Here is a 14,258-nt window from a genome sequence, read left to right on the forward strand (position 1 = left end):
GGAGGACAAAGCTGGGCTGTGATTGGCCGCTGGGGTCCCTGGTTGGCAGGCCCCCTAAGCTGAACACAGCGATGCGGTGTGAAAGGGCACAGCGAGGCTCTTTGCGATCAGGGGTGGGCAAAGGAGAGACCACTGACGGAGCCAGTGGCTTTGGGCAGGTCACTTGCTGTGGCTGAGCCTCTGTAAATGGAGATAAATACTAGCTTGGCCACCTCACAGAGGGCTTGTGAGGGCAAAAGGAGTGAGACTGGTTTGAACTGTACGAATCTGAGATGACATGGTTATGCTTTGCTTAACCCTGCCCTCCCCCCTTCAGCCTCCAAAAGGAGGCAGGAGGGCAAGGACTGAGTGTCCCAGCGGAAGCGGGGCTGGAGCAGTGCGGCTGCACTAGACTGCACGGACCAGCGCATCTGTTGAGAGCTCAGTTCCAGAACTGAAGGGCTTGGGTCCAAATCTTGGCTCTTCCACTTATTAGAGATACTAACTGGAGATCATCACCTACCCTCTTCTTAAGCCTCAGTGTCACCTTCTGTGAAATGGGCATGATAGTAGAGCCTGCTTCCTAGGATGGTCATGACATCATGCTGATACTATAAAAGCCTTGCAGTGGCCCCTAAAAGTTAACTATGAGTGTTCTTGATGTTTCCATTATGCTGCCGCCTTCTGGGTACAGTGCACTGTAAGGAGAGAAGACTCATCTAACAGGAAACAAAGAGTGGAAACTGGTTTCATCCTTTCTATCTCAAACAGGATACCTTACCTCTGAGTATCTTGTGGGGGAAAGGGAGATTATTATACCCACCCCACAAAGTTGTTATAAAAATTAAAATCACCCAGCCAGTGTGGCTCAGTGATTGAGTGTCGACCCATGTATCAGAAGGTCGCCAGTTCGGTACCTGGTCAGGGCATATGTCTGGGTTTCCGGCTCAATCCCTAGTAGGAAACTGCGTGCAGGAGGCAGACAATTGATGATGTTTCTCATTCATGTGTCTATCTCTCCCTCTTCCTCTCTTTCTCTAAAATAAATAAAAGCAGATACGTTGCAAAAATTAAAATCAAGTAACCTTATGAATGCATACAGTGCTCATGATAAGCCCATAAGTGATTTTGGAGAAAAATACTCCTTATGTTCTGGTCATCTATTACTGCATAAAAAGCCACGTTGGGAGGTTAAAATAACAGTCCTCATCTATTTTGCTCATGCATCTGTGATGTGGGCAGGGTTTGGTGGGGACGGCTTATCTCTGCTCCTTGCAACATCAGCTGAGAGGACCCAGCTGCGGCTGGGGATCTTTTTCCAAGATCACACAACATGTGGGAAACCAGTTGATCCTGGCTCAGCGGGGGCTGTGGGCCAGGGTCTAGGTTCCTCTCCATGTGGGCCTCTCTCAGAGGCCACTGGGGCCTCCTCCCCTCAGGGCACCCAAGTTTTTAAGAGCAATATGCCAAGAGACAGGACGTGGGAGCTCCCCGTCTCTTCAGACCTGGACTCGGCAACTGGCACAGTGTGGCCTCGACTTTATTCTTCGGGTCACGTAGTCACAGAGCCCACCTAGATTCAAGGGGAGGGGTCTTAGAACCCATCTCCCCGTGAGAAGGGCATCAGTTTCCAAACATCTTGAATCTGCCAAAACTTGAAAGTCTTCCCTTTTGCTTTGTCTTCCTGGGTGCCGTGGTGTAACAAATTAAGCCATCTTTGCCAGAAGACCAGCAGACGTACAGTTGGCCCTGCCTGGGGCCTTACCACAGAGCCTGTTGGGGTGGGGATCCGGTTCTCTGGGCCTTGCAGGGCTGAGGGTGCAGGCATCCGACATGGTGCCTTCGCGAGTGTCTGTTTCGCCGGAACCCCTGCGGCTTCAGTCCCCAGCTCTGCCCAAACCCATGCCTTTAAAACAAGAGAGAGAAGCCGGGGAGAGAAGAATCTGGATTCAGAAAGCTAGAGTATAGCAGGTGGCCCAGGCTGAGTCTAGTGAGCATCTCTGTAGCTTAGGTCCCTGGAGAAGTCTGTTTGTTTTTCAAGAGGACTGCTGCCTGGGTGGTTGGAGTGACTGTTGTCATACATGATTAGGTTATTAATTGATGGGTGGGAGCACTCCTGGTGGGAAGGCAGGCTGGTGGGAACGCCAGCAGGTTGGGGAAGCAGGCCTGCGGTCACCATGGCAACCTCTGGCCTGTGCTTTGTGCTTCCTGTATCAGAACAGGAAGGATGCCCCAAGCAGCTCTCCTTAGACAGACCACAGACTCTCCAAAGTCTCTCTTTCGGCAGAAGCTTCCATGGTAATGCGTTTCTATACATAGCTACCCACCCACGCCCTCAGAGTCAAAACCAACCTTCTTCCTGTGGCCTCATCCCATACCCTGTCTCCCTCAGTTCCTTAGCTCCTCACCCTGGCCTTCTGCACGTGGGTTGCAGAAGTGAATGGAGTTTAGGTTCATTTACTGATTCAGACATCCAGCACATTTTTGTTGTGCGTTTATTTTGGCAGAGAACAGACCCAGCTCCTTCCCCCTGATGGAAACTACCGTTTGGAGGGGAAGACGGGCACGAACAAGTCATTGTATAAAGTCCCATGCGTCGCATTGGTAATTATTAAAACACAATGAATTCAGACCCTGACTTGAATCGCAGCTTGGCCGCTCAGCCATTGTGATCCCAGGGTCCTTAAAAGTGGAAGAGGGAGCAGGAGGGCCAGAGTCAGAGGAGATGTGACCGTGGGCGCAGAGGGAGCTGGGAAGCACTCAGTACCCCACTGCTGGCGTTGAAGACGTAGGGGCCACAAGCCAAGGAATGCCAGAAGCCCTGAGATGCCAGGAAAGATAAGGAAGTCCATTTTCCCTCCGCCCCCCAGAAGGAAGGCAGCCCTGCCAACGCTTTGATGTTAGCCCCGTGAGATCCACGGCAGACCTTTCACCACCACAGAGAAGAAATCTGCGCCGTCTTAAGCCATTAGGTTTGTGGTCATTTGTTCCAGCAGCAACGGGAAACTCATACAGTAGCCAAGAGCCCCGTCTTTGGAGCCAAGCAGTCCCGCTGTTTCCGAGCTCTGTGACCTGGGCAGGCGGCTGGCGCTCTCAGGGTCTCAGCAGCCTGGCCTGTAACACCGGGATAGCCCTGCCTCACGGGGCCGATGCGAGGGTGCAAACGGGAAACGGCGGGAAGGTGCTCAGCACGGGGCATGGTACAGAGCACGTGCTCCTGAGTGGCAGTGACTGCAATTCCTGAGCCGAAGCTGCTCCCGCCTCCTCTCTGGCCACTCACTCGGGCCGCGGTGCCAGGCCCTCTGGGAGGATCCCTGCTGCTCTTCCTCTCAGTCCTCCCGGCATCTTCATTCGCACCTGGGCACTTCTGCACCTGCAACAGTGCAGCGCCCTGTATCAGCTCCTCTGATGCAAACCTGTGCTAAAGTGTAAGGCCCACGGCGCCTTCAAGACGCAAGTCAGGGAAGGTCCCTGCAGGCCAACAGCGATGGCTCCTGACAGACACTTCCTGTGCTTATCAGAGCCCTCGAGGCCCCTCCAAGGCCTTTACCCCCGCCAGCTCCAAACCAGCAGCGTAGCCGTGGGGAATCAGGCAATGCGCTGTAACGAGCATCTTACCCAGTTGGCCTGCCCACCCTCACCTTTCCCAGGGTGAATCTGACTGTGGGCGGACCTTCTAGCCTGAGGGATCGATGCTGTCACCACCACCATCCTCAGCGCCGCTGCATCCTCACTAACACGGATCAGGAGCCTACTACATGCCAGGCACTTGTCGGACCTCATCTCTCGGGTCCTCACAGAAGCCCACTGATCGGCCAGGAAGGCGACTTGTTCAGGTCACAGCCAGACAGTGACAGCTCAGGATCTCAACCTCCTCCGTCCGGCCCAGACCTCTGCTTCTAACCTCCGTCCCTGACACGGGGTTTCTGCCCCGTGCCGAGGCCTTGCTGGGTGCCACCAGCTCAGGGCAGGCTCCAGAGTCCTCCCTCTGGTGACACCCGGGCTGCCTGGACCGCTGGGGGTCCGTGAGTGCCCTTCTGGCTGGGGGCCCTGTCGCCCTCACACGAGCCTCCAGAACATTTCACCCGCCCCCCAGCCCAGGTCCCCGGAGGAGTGTTCATTTTGGGGGCAGGCCGGACACCCAGGGTTCAGGCAAGCCTCTGGTCTGTCATCCAGCGGGGTCGGGTCAGCTGGCACTGGGGCCGAGAGAGATGGGAAGGGAACTCAGGGGGTGGGCCTGGCCCAGTTTCGGCCCTTCTGTCTTTCCAGGATGGGAGGAGCCACCGCGGCAGGCCCTGGCAGCTCCCATGAGGTCACCCCTCCCCCCACCCCGCCCACACACACAGGGCTTGAGCATTCTCACCCTTCACTACATGCCCTTCTCTGTTCAGGGTGGCTCCAGGTTCTGGCACTTTGGGCTTCGGGCCGGGGGTTTGAATGGGGGAGGGGAACCAGGCTTCTCTGGAGGCCACGTTTTGATTGCAGACTCACTACTTTGGCTCAGCTGCAGGTTTACCTGGAAAGGTTTGTGAGGATCGGGGTTATGGGTCTCTAGGCCCCTCAGGCCACAGTTTGATGCTTGGTGTCATCACAGTTTCTCATTCAAAGATGAAATCATAGCACCAGAGTAGGTCACAGCGTGGGCTGTTCTTCCTGTCCCTGAGTGGCATTTCACAGAGGACATGGGCTCAGCAATGTGACTAAAGCTGAAGCCAGCTTCCTCCCATCTGCAGTCCCAGAGGCCCAGTGGGGAGGGAAAGGGGGTCCCTGGCCCTGGAGAGAGAGAAAGGCTTCCCATCCCAGATGCAGTGGGGCAGCCTGGGGCAGCCTGGGAGTCCTGGGGGAGGGGGCGGGCACTGTGTCAGCAGCGTCTTCCCGGCACGGACGGCCTGTGTGCGCATGTCCAGGTGGCTGGGCTCCTGTAGGCAGAGCCAGGGGTGCTCTCTTTGGGCCGGAGCCTGCACTCCTCTCCCACCCGTCCTTTCGTCTGGGAAGGGGAGAGCCAGCCACGCTGCCGCAACTCAGAAACGGCGTCTGGTCTGTGTGAACCGACCCCCCATAGCAAGGCGCAGCCTTCTCTGTAACTAACGTCAGAGACCGTTGGAGAGGGCCCCGCAGAGGGGGTTCCTGGGACCCCTGCCAGTACAGTCCCCGACAGGACGAGCGTGATTTACTGTCTGGAGGAGACGAGTCCCACAATCACGTGGCAGAGTCAGGGGCACGAACATCCTCAGGGACACCCTCCGTGGATGGTGGGCGTGGGCTTCCTGGCTCCAGCAGCATATCCTACGAGCAGCGCCCTAGGAGGGAGGAGGTCCCGCCAAAATAGTGCGGCTCTGACGTCGGCGGCGGGGGTCCTAGAATCCCCGCTCTGTGGTTTGTCTGTAAGACCCCGATCAAGAGCTTTTGCCTGGCTGGGCCCGAGTTTCCCCACCTGAAGGAGGAGGCGGCGTGGCCAGGGAGCCTCCGGGCCGTGGGGCTGCTCTGCTGGGAGAGCTTAGCAGAGGCTCCCAGAGCCAGAGCCCCCCTATGCCCAGCCCTGTGCTTGCTCCCCACCCGGGGCCCGAGCGGTGTAAAAACATGAACGCTGCCTCACTGGTGGCCCAGGGCCCTGCTCCAATGCGCTCGCCCCGCTGGTCTGAACCACAGGGTCCAGGCGGCCTCTGGCGCAGACCCGGTGCCTCTGCACTTGGCTGCCCGCCGAGCTGTCCAGGGAGCTTTTAAAACAGCGGTGCCAGCACCGCACCTCCAGCGAGTGTGGTTTCCTTCGCCTGGGGGCGGGGGGGGGGCATTGGTATTATTTGTTATAAGCTCCCAAGTGTTCTCTAAGGGACGTGAGACCCACTGACCCAAATGTTGGTTGCCGGTGGCTGGAGAGTGACATCCTGGGCGTGGGAGTGGAAACAGTCCGCTTGCCCCACCCTTGCCTCGTGGTCCCGTTGTTCTCGCTGGGGTCCGAGGTCTGCGCTTGTCACCTGGGCGGCTCAGTGAGGACCCCTGGCGCAGGGCTCTCCTGGGATCCCAGAGGTGCTCAAAGGGAGTTGATGGGTAGAATTAGTGCAGCCACTTCTGCATGCCCCCAGCCCCCAAGGTCCCTTTTCCCTAATTCCGGCTTAAAACACCCCCCCACCCCAAGGTTGCTCCCTGCCTCTGGGGGGTGTGGGAAGCAGGCCGAGCAGGTGGAGGGAGCAGTCCCGTCGCCCTGGTCCTGTGGCTGGCAAGTGCTCCTGGGCCACCGCCAGCCTGACACATGATTCTGCCTCAGCTCCGGAAGGGGCAGCCTCCAGCTGGGGTTTTCTAGACGGAGCTGGTAGGCGTGGTCTGCGGGAAATCCCTGGAGGGCGAGTGTGGGTCCTGGTGGCGGCCTGGGGGGTCCACCAGGCCCCGGAGGTGCTTTTGCGGCTCCTCCCCCGACCTTCTCGGAGCTGCAGAAAAAAGCCCCAGCTGTTTGAGGTTTGAGAGCAGAGCTCAGCCGTGAAGCAAGTCACAGAGGACCCGGGATCCCGCCACGCTCTGCCTGCCCCTCACCTGGCCGAGGCAGCCGCCTCCCTGGGGTCTGGAGGCTGAGCAGGTGGGGTCAGTCAGCATTCGAGGGTCAGGATATCAGTTTGGTAGCTCATGACCTGCATTTAGAGAAACAAAAGAGAAGAGACCTGATCAGAGGGCGTCGCAGACGGTAGGGTAAGTGCTGCGTTGGGGAAGTTCGTGTCTGTGTGCATGCGTGTGTGTGTGCGTGTGTGTGTGTGTGGAATGTGTGTGCCGGGTTACAAGGTCAAGTGCATCTCTTGCTGTGGTTTGTGGTCAGAAGAGCTTAAAGGCAGGAGTCGGTGCCTCGGTGCCTGGATTCTGGATTCAGACCGCCCTGACTTGCTGTATGAACTTGAGCGACTGTGTCGTAGCCTCTCTGGGCTTCGGGTTCTGTGAAATGGGTTGGTGGTGCCAGGCCCGTCCGAGCGTCGTCAGCCCAGATGGGATTGAACTTGGAAACAGTTCTGATGCGTTAGAAATGAGAGTCTGGCTTGTTGTTGCTGGAGTGAGGCTACCGGGGGGGGCGGTGGGGGCTAAGGAAAAACGCTGCCTGCGTCTACGCCCGCCCCAGAGGGAAATATCAACAGCCTCTGAGTCAGGCACTTGTAGGAAATGAAACAACCTTGCTGAAAGAATGTGGAGGTTGGAGCAGAGAAAGGAAGAGAAACTGGGTCTGCAGGAAACTCCCTGCTCTGTGGGCTCAGGGCTCCCGCGAGCAGGGCCACCCTGGCACGGTGAGCGGTGATCCGTGTGCCCGTGTGCACCCCCTGGAAGCGACCGGCTAGATCACGTTTTTGTGCCAGCTGTGCTCCCGCACGCGGCCCCTCCTCCTGGCTTGGAACGTGCAAGTGGTCCTTACCTGCGTCAGAGGGCCCTTCCTTCTGTCCAGGGCTTACGTTCTCCTGGTCATTAAAGTCCTCGGAGACCCCTCTGTGCTGATGAGCATTCGTCTACAGGTTTGCGTTTAGGTGTTGGGTTGCCTGTGTGTGATGCCTGCTTCGTAGCTGGATGATAACTGTGAACAGATGCCGTAGCTCCTTGCTCTGGGTCTCTGCCCCACCCCCTCCACTTGGGGAAGCACGACTGGACACACAGGTTTTCTTCAGTGGGTGCTGAGGGGATGGGTGACCTGGCAGAGCATCCTCCAGGTGCAGGGGCTAGCCGGGGACCAAGCCCGGTGGCCCTTCTGGTGGCAGCTATAAGGACTGGAGCCTGGCGAGGCCTGGAGGAGGAGGGTGGCTGCTCAGTGCCATAAAGACAAACAGGAAGAGAGCGTGGCGTAAAGGACAATGCGGGCCAGGCTGAGTTCAGGTAACTGTGGAATCCTGAGCAGGTTGGCTCACCGCTCTCCCAGCCTCAGTTGTGTTTTCTTCATCTGTAAAATGGGCACTGATGAGAATGGCATTGGAAGAGAGGTGCCTAGCAGGCGGAGGGCTCTCGGAGAATAGGGGTTGGCTCTTCGGTCCCATCTGCATCTTTTCGCTTACAGAACACTTTTGCATCCGCTGTGTGTTGATTTTTGAGGGGTAAGATTCCTATGGAGACCAGGTAGAGAAGGGACGCTACGGGCAAGGTGTCGTTTCCACCTGGGGAACTAAGCGTAGTCTGGTGTCTGTCTGTCCTCAGGCACTGGTGGAAGGGAGGACTGGCTGTGACAAGGCCTGGGTGGAAGAGCAGGACCCTCTGAGCAGCTCAGGCAGCATGAGCAGGTGCCAGATTGGAAACAAGGCTACAGTCATTCCTCCTTGTCACCTTTCTGTTTCTATTGATGAAAACCCCACTGTCCCAGCACCCAACCTCAACCACCTCCCCACCCCAGCCATCTACCCATCTACCAACCCATTCATCTATCTCTCTACCCACTCACCAATCCATCCAACCATGTACCCATCACCCATCTAGCCATTCACATACCCAGCTATTTATTCATCCATTCATTCATTTGTCCACCCATCTACCCCTCATTCATTCATCTGCTCATACATTTACCCATCCACCCAGCCATCTACCCACCCACCCATTCATCCATCTATCCACTCATTCACTCACATCTATCCATTTACCTCTCATCCCTTTATCTGCCCACCCATTTACCCATCCGCCCACCCAGTTATCCATCTAAAACATAATGTTTTTAGAGCTAATAAGGACGAATCACTCACAGTCAGGAACATCTCAGATTTGTTCCTGACTGTTCCCCACCTCCCTTCTAATTAATTGTTAGTTACCACAGCTTCTTATCTCCTCTCTGACCATGCCCCCTTTATACCTAGGTCCAGTCACACCAAGCTACTTTCAGTTCCCGGAGGAGCCCATTCTCTCTCTCTTGGATTTGATCTGTTGCACACACGTGTCTACAGCAGAAACGCCTGTCTGCTCAGGCAGCCCTTCCCCTTCTCCTGGTCTCAGCATAACGTGCTCCTCAGGAAGGCTTTTCTGGCTGGGTTAGGTCTCCTCTAACGAGCTCCCTTAAAATCCTCCTCTCTCTTAGGAGCTGGCTCGCTTATCCCCGCCCCCCCACCCCCCCACCCTCCGTGAGACTAAAAGCAACTTGAGTTACCCTAGGAGCCAGTGTAGTGCCCTCCATATAATAGATACGCAGTAAGTATTTGTTGTGTGCATGAATAAGTGAATGGGAGAGTGGGTGGGTGGATGGACAGATGATGAACAGGTGGACGATTAGAAACCCATTCAAGGGTTCAAAGCAGGAGGGACTAGGTTAGATTTGGGTGTTAGAGGGTGGCTTTGAGGGTGGTGAGATGCCATGGAACTGATTCTGGGGAGGAGGCCTTAGACCACGCCCATCGGGGCACTGGTCGGGGAGCTAAAGAGGAGACGGATGTGGGAAACATTTAGGTTGAAAATGGTAGAACTGGGTAATGGAGTGGATGCTGTGGGTGGGGGTGAGGGGAGAAGCTGTGGGCCAGCCATCCACCGTGAGTGACTGGGCAGGCAACAGACCAGTGGAGAGCAGGCAGGCCGGCCTCGCTGAGCACGTCCTGTGTGGAGGCAGGAAGCTGGGGAGGGTGGTGCGGTCTGTGCGCCCTGAGAGTGCAGAGGGGCTGCAACTGTGGAGGAGCTGTCATCCCACAAGAGTGGGCGGAGTGCTAAGCACAGACCAGCAGTGAATGTGAGCGGGAGGGACGTGCAGTAAGCCCGCCGCCCAGGGCCTGCGGTGCAGTCCTTCCTGCAAGTGGCCTTCCTGGAATCTTAAAAGATTGGAGGCGCCCTGAGGGCGGGAGCCGTTTCTTCCTTATCCCTCAGTCCCGTGTCTGGTCCGGTGCCGAGGACCTTGCAGATGCTCACAGATACTTGTCTGAGGAAACCCAGAGGCGCTGGGCTCTTGGGCAAACCACTTCCTCTCCTGGAGCCTCAGTTTCCTGGTCCCTAACACAGGGGACTTGACGAGGCCGTTGTGAAGATCGGGCGAGAGGGCAGATGTGAAAGGCTCTGGGAACGACAAAAGATTTGCAAATATAAAGTGTAAGCACAGTCACTTGCGTTTGAGATACAGATGCAGTCGCCCTCTTTGAAAAGCGGGCGTCAGGTTGCTGAGCTCCCAAAGGCTGTGTCCTGGCGCTGACCACGGGGCTGCCGGGTCTCCAGGTCCCCTTCCAGCCGCCTCCGCTCCCCAGCCTGGGGCCTCGTGTCGAACACCCGATCGGGAGCAAACCCCAGACTTTCTGGACCTGTGGGTCCCTGGCTCCTCAAAGTGTGGCTCCCGGGCGGCAGCACCCGCAGCACCTGGGAGCTTGTGGCCGGTTCTCCGCCCCGGCTCAGGCTCAGACGCTCGGGGGTCAGAACCTCACGTTGTGGTTCAGGCATCTGCGGCGGCAGATCCTCCGGTGACTCAGGCACCAGGGTCTGAACCCCTGTCTAGAATGTCAGAACCCTTTTTTGTTCCAAAGTGGACGTAGGAGGTACTTTACATAGTCCATGTTTCCTTGCCCTGCAGGCTTGACTATTTGTGACCTTGGGTGCCAGGCTTCACTCAGTAAGGAAAGAGGAAGCCGGGAGCGGTTGTCCCGGCCCAGCCCGTGCATACACTCGCTCACACGGTAAACACCAGGCTTTGGGGCTGGTGACTCTCAGGGGATTCTTGAGACCTGCCAGGGCGTGTTCTCGCAGTGGCTCATTGGCCCTGTCTTATTGGCTTGGGAGGGCCTGTGTTTATGAATGGATGTTAGCTTCCTGTGGGTGGATTGCATCTGGACTGGGGGGAACCTGAGGTCCTGGGCGGGGGGTGGAGGGGCCTGCGCTGCTGTGCACTTCCTCATAGGGAGGCCTGGTGGACCCTTCGGCCCCACAGGTGCAGGGTTGGGATCCACGGACAGGAGAGCTGGCGCAGGGAGGGCAAGGAGGGCCCAATTCTGACTCCGCTGGCCTGTGGGCAGAGCTTAGGGGTCACAGGTCTCAGCTGCCCCCTTCTCCCCTCCTCTTGCCATCAGAACATGGAAACAAAACAGCAAAAAAACAAAACAAAAAAAACAAGCAAAGCCTGGGCAGTGGTCGGGGGAATGCAGCATGGTGCGGCCGCTGCGGAAAACGGGATGACGGTTCCTCAGAAGGTTAAAAATGCAGTTACCATGTGGTCCTGCGATTCCACGTGTGGGTGTATGCCCCCAAAACAGAAAGCAGGGACGCACACAGATACCTGCACGACCATGTTCACGGCAGCATTATTCGCAACAGCCAAAAGGTAGATACCACCCACCCGCTCATTGACAAGTGGATGAGAAAACAAAATGCATAGAGTGGAGGAGCCCTCAGCCTTAACAAGGAAGGACCTTCCGGCACGTACAGCATGGGCGAGCCTTGAGGACCTGATGCGAAGTTAAACAGGCCGGTCACACAAAAGACAGAAACTGTCCGACTCCGTTTGTATGCGAGACCTAGAATAGTCAAATTCCTAGAGACAGCAAGTAGAATGGGGGGGTTCCAGGGGCCGGGGGTGCGGGGGACAACAGGGGAGTGGGGAGCTAGTGTAAATGGGGACAGAGTTTTCCAGTTGGGGCAGATGAAGAATTCTGGAGATGGATGGTGGTGACGGTTGCACAACAATATGAATGTGCTTCATGCCAGAGAACAGTGCACTGAAGAATGGCCAACATGGTAAACTTCATGTTAAGTACACTTACCCACAATGAAACACAGTGACAGCAGGGAACACCCCCTCCACCAGCATCACTGAAATGCTGGGCCTTGTGTCCGGGAGAGGAGGGGACAGGGAGGTGCGCCTGCCTGGGGATCCTGGTCTTCCGGGGACTGAGAGGTTGGGGTGAGTCCCAGTTGGGGCCTGGAGGGGGCACATGGAGCAAGAACACCAACACTTCCTTCCTCAGGCTGGCTTTAGGCAAGCCACTTCCCCGTTGGGACCTCAGTTTCCTCGCCTGTGAAATGGGGAGGTAGCATTCACTCATTCCTCCCAGAAGTGTTCATGAGTGCCTGTGAGATGCCAGGCACCGTTCGAGGTCCACAGGGCTTCTGCCTGCTTGGAATTTACATTCTCGTGGAGGAGACGGATCATCAACAAGCAGATAAGCCAATGAACAAGAACAATCTCAGATATCGATGGGCGCTCTGGAGCAGTCGAATAGGATGGTGTGATGGTGACTGGGGAAGGGGCTGCTTTAAGCAGGGTGGTCAGGAATTCCTCATGGGGAGGTCGAGGTGGCCTTTAAGCTGAGATCTGGCAGCAAAGGAGCCAGCCCTGAGGTGGAGGTAGAGGGGGGCGGTGGGGGTGGGGGGAGTGCTCTAGGAGAGGCCGCGGCTGGTGCCAAGGCCAGGAGCCAGGCTGGGGGCTGAGGCACAGACAGCTGGCCGGTGTGGCTAGAAGAGCTGCGATGGGCCAGGTGCAGGGAGCTGGAGTCAGATCCCGTTGGGCCTTGTAGGGTCCATAAGGAATTTGGGTCCTGCCATAGGTGTGATAAGAAACGGATCAGTGGGTTTAAGCAAGGAGGAGGAGGATCTGGTCTGCATTGTAGGTGTTGAGTGATAACGGTGGGGGGCAGAATGGGAGAGTTGGTGGGGTGGGCTTGGCTATGGAGAGAGCCATGGGGGGTAGAGGTGAGAAGGCGGCAGCTTTGGACCAACCAGGCCCATCTCCTGCCTGTTTTAGAGACGCTTATGAAAGTTACAGGCCCTCTTCCCAGGAAAAATGCACACACTTATCCTATATAATAAAAGCCTAAGTGACCATTATGGCGGAACAACCAGAATGACTGGTCACTATAATGTGCACTGACCACCAGGGGGCAGAGGCTCAATGCAGGAGCTGCCCCCCTCTCCCACTTCCGCGGCAGTGCTAAGGAGCAGCGAGCAAGTGGGTGGTAAGGAGTGAGGGGTCCCGGACTGTGAGAGGGATGTTCAACTGCCTGCTTATGGAGGTGGTTGGACATCCCCCAAGAGCTCCCAGACTGTGAGAGGACGCAGGCCAGGCAGGGGAACCCCCCGTCCCAGTGCACGAATTTCATGCACCGCGCCTCTAGTATGTGTATAAGATTGAGCATTTGCTTTCTAGGGAACCCCAGAACCCCAGACAGGGAACTGCTGGACTGATGTGTCTGAGCCCCTCCCCAGCACACTGTACCCACTTCCAGCCTGAGCTCTGGCTCAGGGGCCACAGGGCCAGTGGGAGCCAAGACAGGCCACAGGTTGTGGGGGAGGGGCCCTGGTTGGCAGGTGATGAGATGTGGGTCCTGAATGCTGAGGGGTGTCTCTTCTGGTCTTGACTATGGTGAAGAGAGAGCAGAGGGCAGGGGTGATCTGCTGGTGCCACCACACCACCTCATTCAGGCCACTCATGCAGCATCTGCAACCGTGTAGACCAGGGGTCCTCAAACTTTTTAAACGGGGCCAGTTCACTGTCCCTCAGACCGTTGGAGGGCCGGACTATAGTTTAAAAAAAAAAACTATGAAGTTCTTGGGTGGGGTGAAAAAAAACTTAGATATTAAATGATTATTAGTCTTAGGTATTAAATGTTTTGTCACCCCCCCCCCCACCAAAGGGCACATACACAATATGCAGTATACCTGAGGTATCACCATTTCATGGAGCTGGGGTGTGGGGGGACGCGTCTAAAAGGGCTCCTTGGACGGGTAATTGTGGGGGGAACAAAGGTTGAAAAAGATGCTGATTTAAACACAGCCAGACTTCTCATCTGAACCAGAAGGGTTAAATCAATAGAGAAGCTCAAAGCGTTGGCTTTGATATATTGATTTATAAAGTAGGCTTACAATAAAAAATGTTATTCCATCTTATTCAAATGTATTTGTATAGGCCGGGTTTTCTTTAAGTTCTCGACAGTAGGAACTTTTCGCTAATGTAAGACTGCGCCTCTTGGCGGCAAGAAAAACAGTGCCGTGCACTCTGACATCCGTCATCTTCTGTGGCCCTCGTCCTGATCCCAAGGGCAGGCGTTTCTATCCTCACGTTACAGAGGAGGAAACTGAGGCTCAGAAAGGGTACCGTGGGGCCTTGACTTTCGAGTTTAATTCGTTCCGTGATGGAGCTCGTAACTCAAATTACTCATATGTCAAATCTTAAAGTGAGCGAGTGAGACACGTGATGCTGGGCTGATGTTGTGGCATCCACTGTGACGTTTGCTGCGCCAACTAGCGGTGGGTATCTGAAGCTGGCTCGTAACCCGAATTTTAGCTCGCAACTTAAAGCAAAAAAATCGGCTGAGAGACGGCTCATATCTCAAAAAACTCGTTAGTCGGGACACTCGTAAGTCAAGGCCCCACTGTAT

At 56.1% G+C, this 14,258-nt stretch overlaps 1 protein-coding gene across 3 annotated transcripts in view; it reads left to right on the top strand.

Moving 5' to 3' along the window:
- Nucleotides 1-14,258, top strand: part of GPR68 (G protein-coupled receptor 68) — a 27,055-nt gene that overhangs the window by 910 nt on the left and 11,887 nt on the right. Inside the window, exon 1 of one of the 3 annotated variants that reach the window (XM_006754713.2) lies at nt 6,489-6,660. The exons of 1 other annotated variant lie outside the window; for it this stretch is intronic. The gene's annotated coding sequence lies outside the window, so the exon portion shown is untranslated. Of the gene's footprint in view, nt 1-6,488; nt 6,661-10,428; nt 10,566-14,258 lie in introns of those variants that run through there. One more of the 3 variants, XM_006754712.2, reaches the window with a different exon arrangement.

Source organism: Myotis davidii, unplaced genomic scaffold (genome assembly GCF_000327345.1).
Source record: "Myotis davidii unplaced genomic scaffold, ASM32734v1 scaffold732, whole genome shotgun sequence".
Lineage (NCBI taxonomy): Eukaryota > Metazoa > Chordata > Mammalia > Chiroptera > Vespertilionidae > Myotis > Myotis davidii.